General features: G+C 36.6%; 1 long non-coding RNA gene across 1 annotated transcript; it reads right to left on the minus strand.

Annotated features, from left to right (window-relative positions):
- Positions 1-1367: 1367 nt before the first annotated feature.
- Positions 1368-7864, minus strand: LOC140875407 (uncharacterized). Its single transcript, XR_012148438.1, has 10 exons — positions 7695-7864; positions 7134-7199; positions 6758-7027; positions 6401-6525; positions 6241-6322; positions 6028-6131; positions 5790-5932; positions 4054-4865; positions 1641-2130; positions 1368-1548 (listed from the first exon to the last, which is right to left on the minus strand). It is a non-coding gene; the product is annotated as an uncharacterized lncRNA (long non-coding RNA).
- Positions 7865-10672: the final 2808 nt, after the last annotated feature.

Consider the following 10672-nt stretch of genomic DNA (forward strand, 5'->3'; position numbering starts at 1 on the left):
TAAATTTGCTCGAAACAAACAATTAATAATTAAAATCATATATAAATTAAGTGTATAAAATACACTTATCAATAGCTTCAAGCCATAAATTCGAATCGGAATCAGAAATTGCCTCCTTGAAGTTTTTTGGATCACATCCAATGATGGGTTCACTTTGATCCCCTTCAAGTAGGAGATTAAGTCGAACAGGAGGTCTAGAAGCCCTTTCGGATTTTCTAAGAAGTGGCGTGTCATTTATTGGTTCCTGAGGTATGGGATCGTTATTTTGTATCTCGGGTTCTTCTCGAACATCTTCGAGTTCCATCATCTTGCCTTTTCTTTCAAGTAAGAACTCCTTCTCCAGGAAGGTGGAATTCCTAGCAACAAACACTTTTGTTTCAGTAGGATGATAGAAGTAATATCCGATCGAATTTTTCGGATACCCTATAAAATAACACAAGGTGGATCGACTATCCAACTTATCTCCCACTGTCTGCTTCACGTAAGCAGGACATCCCCAAATCCTCAAGTACGAATACTTTGGAGTTTTGCCAGTCCATAATTCGTATGGAGTTTTATTAACTGCTTAGTGTGGATATTGTTCAACAACAATACCGTCGTTTCAAGTGCATAGCCCCAAAACGAAGATGGGAGCTCAGTGAAGCTCATCATAGATCGAATCATGTCCAACAGAGTTCGATTACGACGCTCTGCTACACCATTAAGCTGAGGTGTGGCAGGAGGAGTCCACTGAGAAAGAATTCCATTTTCTTTCAGATAGTCTAAAAACTCGGTACTCAAGTTTTCACCGCCTCGATCAGATCGAAGTGCTTTAATACTTTTACCTAGCTGATTTTCTACTTCAGTCTTGAATTCTTTGAACTTTTCAAATGATTCAGACTTATATTTCATTAAATATAAATACTCATACCTAGAAAATCATCAGTAAAGGTAATAAAGTAGGTGTGACCATATTTAGTACCAATACTAAATGGTCCACAAACATCTATATGGATCAGATCCAATAGATTTTGACTACGCTCAGGCTTTCTCTTAAAAGGTTTTTTAGTCATTTTCCTTTCAGGCAAGACTCACAAGTAGGTAGAGAGTTTATATCTGACATATCAAACATGCCCTCTCCCACTAGCTTGTTCATCCTCCGTGAGGAAATATGACCTAGCCTAGCATGCCAAAAGTTTGCTGGGTTTTGACTATCGTTTTTCCTTTTCATTGTTGTTGCCGGTTTATCAACATAATTAACCGGTACGTCTTTTAATTTTAAGTTATATAGATCATTTTCAAGTTGTTCACATCCAATCAAACATTCATTCTTATAAATATTGCAAATCTCATTCACAAAATTGCAAGAAAAACCATCTCTATCAAGCATAGAAACAAAAATAATTTTTCAACCAAATCTGGCACAAATAAAATATCTCTCAAAAATAACTTAAAATTGTTCTGCAAAATTAAACAAACATCTCCCACAGCTTTGATTTCAACTCTGGAACCATTTCCGAGCCTCAATTGGGTCTCACTCATCCTCAGATTACGACTTCTTGACATCACCTGCAAATCATTGCAAATGTGAGATCCACATCTGGTATCCAATACCCAAGAAGTAGTATTAAGTGAAACATTTATTTCAATATAAAACATACCCTTCGCAGTTCGCAACTGCTCGAGATATTCCTTGCAGTTACGTTTCCAGTGACCGGGTTTCTTGCAGTGATGACAAACATCTTCAGACTTGTCCATGTTAGAAGCTTTGGTCTTGTGCTTCTTCTTGGGCCCAGTTTTCTTGGGTGGAGCAGAACGTTTCTTACCCTTTGCACTTGGCCCCTTCTAAGCAGAAGAAGACGAGCCTACCAAGAGAACCGGTTTATCCTTCTTAAATGTGGCCTCATAAGTGACAAGCATATTGACCATCTCTTCAAGGGTGGCCTCTAGCTTGTTCATATTAAAGTTCACCACAAAACCGTCAAACGATGAAGGAAGAGAAAGAAGCAGTAAGTCTAACACGTAGAAAATCTTTTCCGAGCATAGAATAATCTTCAACTTACGGAACCATTCCGTATAGTTTGCGCCAGTCAGTTTGTTTTGTTCGAGAATGGAAAAGAGTGGATTACGCGAATTCATCATAAAGATATACTGAAAAATAACAAACAATAATCAGTGATTGTTTAATTAATTTAATAAGACATAAAATAAGGTGAGTTTAATTTTATGAATTACTTTCCCACTATTTTAACGATTTCACCACCCTTTAGTGAAAACGAGAAAACCATTTTCTTTAGTAGGAACATGGAGCCAATTTACAAATTATAGTTCCGAATAAAATCAGCCAATTATAATTTTAAAAAGGTAGAGTTCAATTGTTGTTAGAGCAACCTCCATGTTTTTACCTCATATCCAATAAAGGGCCCAATAATATGACACCGTTTAAAGTGATATATCAAGTTGACTCATCAATATTAAGTTGTGATGGACGGTCTCCATGTGGACCCCCAATAATATGAGGTGATCACATGGGAGTTTCACCCAACTTACAACAATTGTCTACTCAATGCACATTTTTCCGGCGAACGGGCCTTCCCAATAATATGAGATGAACCACGGTCGCGGGTAGCATCTATCATGCATTGATAGTTGATGGAAGGTAGGAAAATATAAACTATATTTAATTTCCCTTTTATTAAACTTGATATTAATTTTAAATCATATTTAAAATGAGGGATTTTAATTTTGAAAGTTTGTCTCATCATTTAATTAATTTGTATGCTTGCGGGATTCATGCAATTTAGTCTAAACATGCATACAACAATAATATCAAATATTAAATAAAAGATAATCGATGCCTTGATCTAATCGACCCGTGGTTTCCAATCACGAGTCTAGGTCCAATCCTAGGTGATATGCAAGTATGCAATGCAATCCTATTATATTGAGTTTCCAATTTACATTTCTTCGATCTTTATCATTGTCTGCTGGGCCCACCAATTTATTAAAATCTTTATCTCCCACTAAGTCTAATAAATTTATAATAAATTACGATGACAAGTAGGGGATACATATTTTAAGGGTGAGAACGGGCCATAAACCAGACCCACTTTTATTACAAATGACAAATCAAATTGGGCCATAATACAAGCCCATTAATAAAAACCCAACAACAATAATAAAAACAAATGTAAACAACCTAACATACACCTACAAAATTGGTCATGGCAATCTATCATCCTTTTATCCAATTATTTAATTCAATTAAATGATTGGATAACATGCAATTGAAAATGACAATAATTGTAAATAGATAAAATCATATTTTATACATAAAATCCCATTTTATATATAAAATCATATTTTATCTAATTTATCCATAAAATCATATTTTATACATAAAATCTAATTTTATATATAAAAGCATATTTTATAATCAATTGTACCAAAATAATTAATTTTCTTAAAATTTTGGGTTCAAACAATTTTGACCCATTGCCTCGTGGACCAACTGAAACAATTTTCGATCGGGCCAAAAACTAGGCCCAATAACTATTAACGGGCCAAAATTCATAATTTTCAAAATTATATAAAAATAAAAATAATAATTTCTAGGGCCGCCTGGGACGATCCCGGGCAGCCCCCACCTTGCCCAGCTGCTGGGCCGCCGCATGCGGCCCAGCTCCCCGCTGGGCTAGGGCAACATTTGCCCCAGCCCAGCCTCTGCCTGCGACCCAGCGCTGTGCTGGGCTGCTGTGCGCAGCCTGCGCGCTGGGCAGCGACTGCCCGCTGCCCTTTCAGGCAGCGGGCAGTCCAGATATATATTTTTTTTCGTTTTGTTTTTCTGAAAAACCGAGGCTATATACAATCGAGATAATTTTAATCGTTAGATCTGAGAGCAACCTGGCTCTGATATCACTGTTGAAACACGTTCTCGGATCTGTCAGATCTGATACCAGTAGCAGCGGAAGGTTTTAAAATTTTATTTTCTGATCTGGAACGATTCCAGATCGTGGGTATCAAGTCCTAACGATTTAAACGAATAATTAAAATAAAACAAGAATTAAATTTTACCTCTCAAGTCTCAACTTGAGGTTATGGACTCCAACAGATAAATCTGCTCTTCTTGTATATCTCAGGAACCGATGCCTCGATCAACTCCTGAATCAGGTTCACGAACAGAAATCTAAAACCCTTTGACAGACTGCACTAGAAAGTCTATCAGAAGTTTCTACGAAGAGAATTAACAGATTTGATGTGTTAAACTAGACTAAAATTTCGAAAATTGCAGCCTAGAATTTTTGAACTCAGGGAAGGGAAGTGGGCGGCCAACCCTAGAGAGAACACTCTAGGTTTTTTGAAAATTATGAGACCTTCTGTCTAATTTCTGTACTGCAATAATTTATTTATAACATGGGCTGCTAACAGCTTAGGGCCCGTTAGTCATAAATTCAAGTCTGACAAGCAAAGCCCGCATGTTCAGAAATTAATATAAAATTCATCGTGACTTAAATTGATAAACCAATTTTACCAATGTGTACAGAAACCTTTTCTGTATATTTTAAAGTCAAGATAAATTTTCTGAATACGAATTCAGTGGTTTCCAAAAATAGAATCCCTATGTCATTTTAGGAAATCTCACTCCCTCTACTCATCAATAAGAAGTCCTACTTCTCATTCGCTAAATTTAACTCATTAAATTTAATTATCTCAACGGGGATTAGAAATATATTACTTGTGTAACCCTCAATGGTTCAGGGATACAGCTAGCCGTGGGTCCACAACTCCTTGTGACTCGGAACAACAATTTCTGACTTGCCCATCGAATCATCGTAAGAGCGCCTAGAAACATCGCCCTATGATTTCCTAGGTATCACTGATAGTGCCTGCAAGAACCAGTGGGTTTTGGTTAGCGTACAGTACGGTCCCTTCATCCATATATCCCTATCGAATCAACAACCATTGGTCTATCGAGATTCATTTGAGATTTGATAACTATGCAATACATCTTGAAGATCAAATAGTGACATCGCTTGTGCAACTAGGAAACCAAGTAACCTAAAGCACATCATATACTCTGGCCAGAGATTTGTCACACTAATATCTCCTCAGATCGCATAGGATATCCACAATCGCAAGCGTGTGGTGAATCCTTGACAACAAAGCATTGACTCATATTTTTGTCGTAACTGTACCCAATCTCAACACATGATGACCCTCATAGAGTCGGTAAACAAGTCAAAGTACAGTACTAGCATATAGAGTCTCCATGATGTTTCAAGTAGTAAGGACTAATAGTGTACAACCAAAACCACGGACTTTTACATTCAATTAGTGAAAACCACTTGGAAAGTCCGAATAGGGTAGTTCGATCATCCTTCCAATGAATATCCATTTGCATGCTTCGAACATCTCCATGTTCCATACCAATGAAACGTGGTACTCGACATCGCAAATGCTAGTCTCAATCTCGAGCGATCCTTATCCTTATTGCAGACGGCTCAATTGACTAGGAACTGGTTTAGAATATACGGTGATTATAAGATGTGTTTCATGATAGTTATCCATATCCACTATCACATCTTACATGCACTTTAGTATATTCAAGTTCTTTATCTAAACATCGTATAGTACGTCACAACATAACAATATGATAAAAGATAAAATAAATGCCAATAAAAATTGTAAATTATATTAAAAAAAGATTGTTTACAAATAGAGTCATAAAGGCACTTAGCCACAAGTTGGCTAGCAGGGCACCCACTCTTTCAATTTTTACTTTTATTCAGTAAATCACAACGATCATTTACCTTGGAATTAAGCAAATGTTGGAATCTCCATAGTGCATACAGTTGTTTCCCTGAGCTGCCCTTGAAATTGCCCTCAAACAACTATTACATGTTTCATACCATGGGCTTACCCAAATCTTTGCCTTGCAGTAATGGTACGTCCCCTGCATATTTTCCAAATTGGCCATGGTCTTCCACCAATTTACTTAATGCAGTAGTAAAGATTGAAACTTATTGATAGAGCATATGATACACTAACCATTTTCGATGCATCAATTCCATCCAACAACTATGCCAATGTCATTTCCGCAGACTCCCTAATTTTCTTTGTCATCCATAATTCTTCTAGACTTTGTTCATGTCCTGTAAATCAAATCAGAATCTCAGACATCGTAAATTAAATGCTAAATGAGTTATTTGAATATTCATGAACAAAATATTTCCAAAACTTGTAATATTCTACCAAGTATACCATGAATTGATTATTTTCCTCTCATTGCAATATGGATGTAGAAACATTCCACTTGTAAACGTGGACGTGAGTTGAATCTCGTCTGACAAAACAAAATAATGATGCATAATGTATTATATAAAAGTGAGAGTTAAAATCTTATACAGCTGTTCTAGTTTACCTTCATAAACATTAATTTTCACATTCGAAAAAGCTACAACAGGGTGGACCAGCTCAGTTTCGTGCAAGTATTTTCCTTCATTAAAAGCAAGATCGTCCCACAAGGTAATGGTCATAGTCTCGAGGCTGTAAAAAATAACTGTGTCAGACATAGAAAAAAATGAATGATGTAGGGATATTTTTATATTTACTTACAGAGTATTAATCAATATAACTTCTCTCCTATAACCGATGGGTTTATCTTTCCTTTCAACTTGATATAGCTATTTCACTTTCATTAAAATACCAATGATATCTGTAACGTAGAAATTCTATACATGCACACGAGGTACTGGACTTAATTTTGATTAGGACGTACCCATTTCCTGACCACCCTGTAAATCTTTTTTTAAATCAGCAAACTCCTTGAAGTCCGAATTCACACTGTAACTTTCCAAGTGTGTTTCTGTTTCCATCACAATTGTATCTTTATGCAAAACCAATTCAAATTGTTGATTGACATATTTGGAAAGTTGGGTTTGGGCTCCACAATGGACGGATTTGAAATGAAATAACTTCGGTTAATCTGGAGTCCATCTCTGAATTGCTCTATGGCATTGGCGAAAATAATTCCATGTATCTTGGTTCCCTTAAATAACAGATTAAAGGAATTTTCATTAAAAAGTTGGATAAATAATCTTAATTTTAATCAAGCACAATATAAACATAATTAGTTCAACCATAATATAAATTACCTGTTCGTCAACCAATATCCGCTTTCGAATTGATCTTGCATCAGAATTTCTTGATCTCTGACCTCCCTGACGAACAATGAGAATTTTTGTTGTCACATTCCTATGTTTTGTGTTGAGCAAAGCGATGGGAGTAACATCATAGCTAGCCATTTGAATTCGTAGTTATGAATAAAGAATGAGTGGATATTTGTTGTCAGGTAATCAACAAGCACACATAGTAGCAGTATATATAATTGCTTTGAAGATATACGTTGTGAAGGTCTTAATTAAATAATAATTATGATTTTTAATTAATAATTTGAATTTGAATGACTTAAATTATCTTAATAATTGATATTGAAATTATAATTGAAATTTGAATGTTGAGACACCAAAAAATCAAAGATCTTGTGGACAAATTGATGAATGCTTATGCCCTAATTTTCCCCTTAATTGAAAGGACATGAACGTTGGTGGTGAATAAATTCAAGATATATGGTAAATAAATTGACGTCAAATGAAATCAGTCGGAGAATTATGAAATTAAAAAGCATTAAAGAAGCATATAATCGTAGCACTTACTGCAACCGAGGATCAAGGATTTCGGGAGAAAATGAATCACCAAAGCAATCACCTTTCACTTGGTGCCAGCTTATGTAAAGAGAGCTTCTCCATCGTATTTTTTAGAAGCCTTTCTTTTTTGATGAAGAGTAAAATGTGTGCCTGGTCGCACAAAGAAAGTAGCTCGTTCCTTTTTGTTTTCTTCATCGTAATGGTTTCTCTTTTGTGCAGGGCCTTGGTTGAGCAGCAATGAAACGCGTTTCTTTTTTGCAATTAATTGCAGTTGGACAAAATAAAAACATGTGGTCCCAAAAGAAACGTGCAATTTCAATTGCAATTAATTGAAAAAAAAGCGTTTCAGATAACTTGGTTTTTTCCAATTCCAAAAAGAAACCTGCAATATTATATTATATTTCCTGAATTGCCCTTTTCTTCCTCAATCAAATCTCACAAATACCCCTCATTATTGACACTCCCATGAACAAATTTTGGGCAATTATGACAATAAACAATGCAAAAACTTTGCCCCTAGTTCATGCTTTTATAGTAATAATAGATAAGTGATATGGTATACATTTTATTATAGGCTTGGATTCTAGGCTATTGACCTAGACTTGATCTATAGAGATACATAAGTATATATAGACTGAGATATCCAGTTGAGTATGCATTCTTGTGTGTTGCATTTTATCTGCCATGATATGCATGTATTTACTGTTTGTATGATGCATGATCAAATATCACATTGAGCCATTTCTCTTTTCAGATAGCCATAGTTTAGTTGGGCCGCTCAGCCCTATATTGTGGACGATTGGACATCACGAGTCACATGGCCGACAGACACGGAGGGCTGTGATGTTTCCAGGATATTTCTCAATCCACGTCCGGTTGTTATGCTAGTAGTCCATAGGGTTACTTCCGAGTGACACTAGAATCCTTGGTGCCTTCAGTCTGAGAATTGAGCTTTTTGTTGATCTACTTACCCGGTCCACGTTATTTTGCATGCACATATAGGTTTGTATACTCGTATTTTTTGTGCTGGGTGTTAGCGCTCATGTCCCTATGTTTTCATCTTGGATACCCCATTATACGGGGCAGACCTCATGTTGGATGATGCAGGCAAGAGAGAGCACCGAGGCGAGAAGCTACGTCGTTGAGATATTCTCGGTTACTAGTTTAGTGGAATATATTGCTGATTTTTTTAATACAATGTTATTCGATTTGGTTATACCCTATGTAGCATTTTAGACTGTTATTTCAAATTTGTGATTTGTACTCTGTTTTTTGCTGATTTTATCTGATTATTGTTATTTAAGATATACTTGCATGCATAAGAATTTCTTAGTAGATAATTCCGGTGCAGGTCGCTACATTTATGTTATCAGAGCATGCAATAATACTTTGGGACATAGAACTTTCCTTTAGGGTTTGAACTTTGTTTTGCTTTGTAGATGGCAGGACTCGGTGATGAGAGCAGTCATGGAAGTGTAGGTCGATGAGGAGACGATGATGAGGGTCGCAGTCATCATCGAGAACGTCGCCCCCATCACCACGAGGGTCGTCATTGCTTCTACATGCATAGGTTCCTCCAGACGGGTCCCAAGCCACTGATGGGCGGAGAGTCAGCTGAAGTGGCAGAGGATTGGTTGGAACGCATGGAGGGTTGCTTTCGAGCGTTCGATACCACTGAGGAACAATGTATGGATGCAGTGAAATTCCTTCTGGAGGGGCGTGTTTGGAAATGGTGGAAATCTGTTTCTACTCCACTACACTGCAGGCGCAAGGTACGGTTACTTGGGCTAATTTTTTTTTACTGCATTTGCAAAGTTGTATTTTCCTCCAGCTCTTCGCCAGGACAAATCCATAGAGCTTCTATCGCTGAAGAAAGGAGGCGTGACTGTGGATGAGTACCAACAGAAGTTCTTCTAACTTTTACCATATTGTCCTCACATTCTGTTGGGGATCGATATAGTGTGTAGAGTGGGGTGTGAATACACAATGTTGATGGTCTTTAAAATCTAATGCAATATGGTTGAGTAAATGTTAGTTCACTTGACCGGTTTTCTTTTAGCCTGCTAGAAATATAAGAGCAACTATGATTAGTGCGGAAATAGCTCTCAACATGCTAGATGATATCCATGGAATGTTGCAATGCAATAACGTAAGTAGACACAGATATGTTTCTTGGATGTTTGGAGCTCAATCTTCTACGTCACCTCTTCTTCCACCTCGAAAGGATTCACTAAAAGACTTTTGTTATTACAACATCTTGCAATACACCCGATCCAAGTTAGGACTTATCCCACGCCTAATATGGAACTCCTAGATTCAAAGTGATAAGATTTAAAGCTCTTATCAAACTTCTCTTCAGATGGTGATGATGATTGTCTTAGTCTCTCGAGGACTTAAGACTTCTCAAATCCTTGTATCAGGTAGCGTCTTTCAAACGATATCTGGATTTGAGCAACCCTTGAAAAGATCTCTTCGAAGATCGGATAAAGCTATTAAAGCTAAGGGTTTTCTCTTTGAGCGGTTGAGTATTCAAGATGGATTCGAGAGCTCAGATAGACAGATTCTCAATAAGCATTGTTGTGTTGTGTTCTGTCCTCTTTTTCTGTCTAGAGAGGTTTTGATATATATAGCATTTGTCTTCAACGTCTTTCATATTTGTCCAATGGTAGGATTTTCCTGCTGATAAAGCTTTTTGAATATTTCGTACTGGGAGCGCATTTAATTGTCTATTCAATGTGTCGCTCACATTAAATGTTATTTAAGGTTTTCTCATTTTATCAGATAAATCCTTAAATGCTTCGTCCTTTTACTTTTTAGTTGTCTTGTCACTTTCTGAGATCTGAGAAACTGTAACTTCGAACTGTAGCGTATATCCTTTTTGTATTTGAAGTTCGGTAGATATCTCAGTCGGTAGATATGTTTGACATAAAACTGTTTTGCATCTTTTGTTGGTTGATAAGCTTTAGCTGACGTTGGTAGATATGCCT

This window comes from Henckelia pumila, chromosome 1 (assembly GCF_033568475.1).
Source record: "Henckelia pumila isolate YLH828 chromosome 1, ASM3356847v2, whole genome shotgun sequence".
Lineage (NCBI taxonomy): Eukaryota > Viridiplantae > Streptophyta > Magnoliopsida > Lamiales > Gesneriaceae > Henckelia > Henckelia pumila.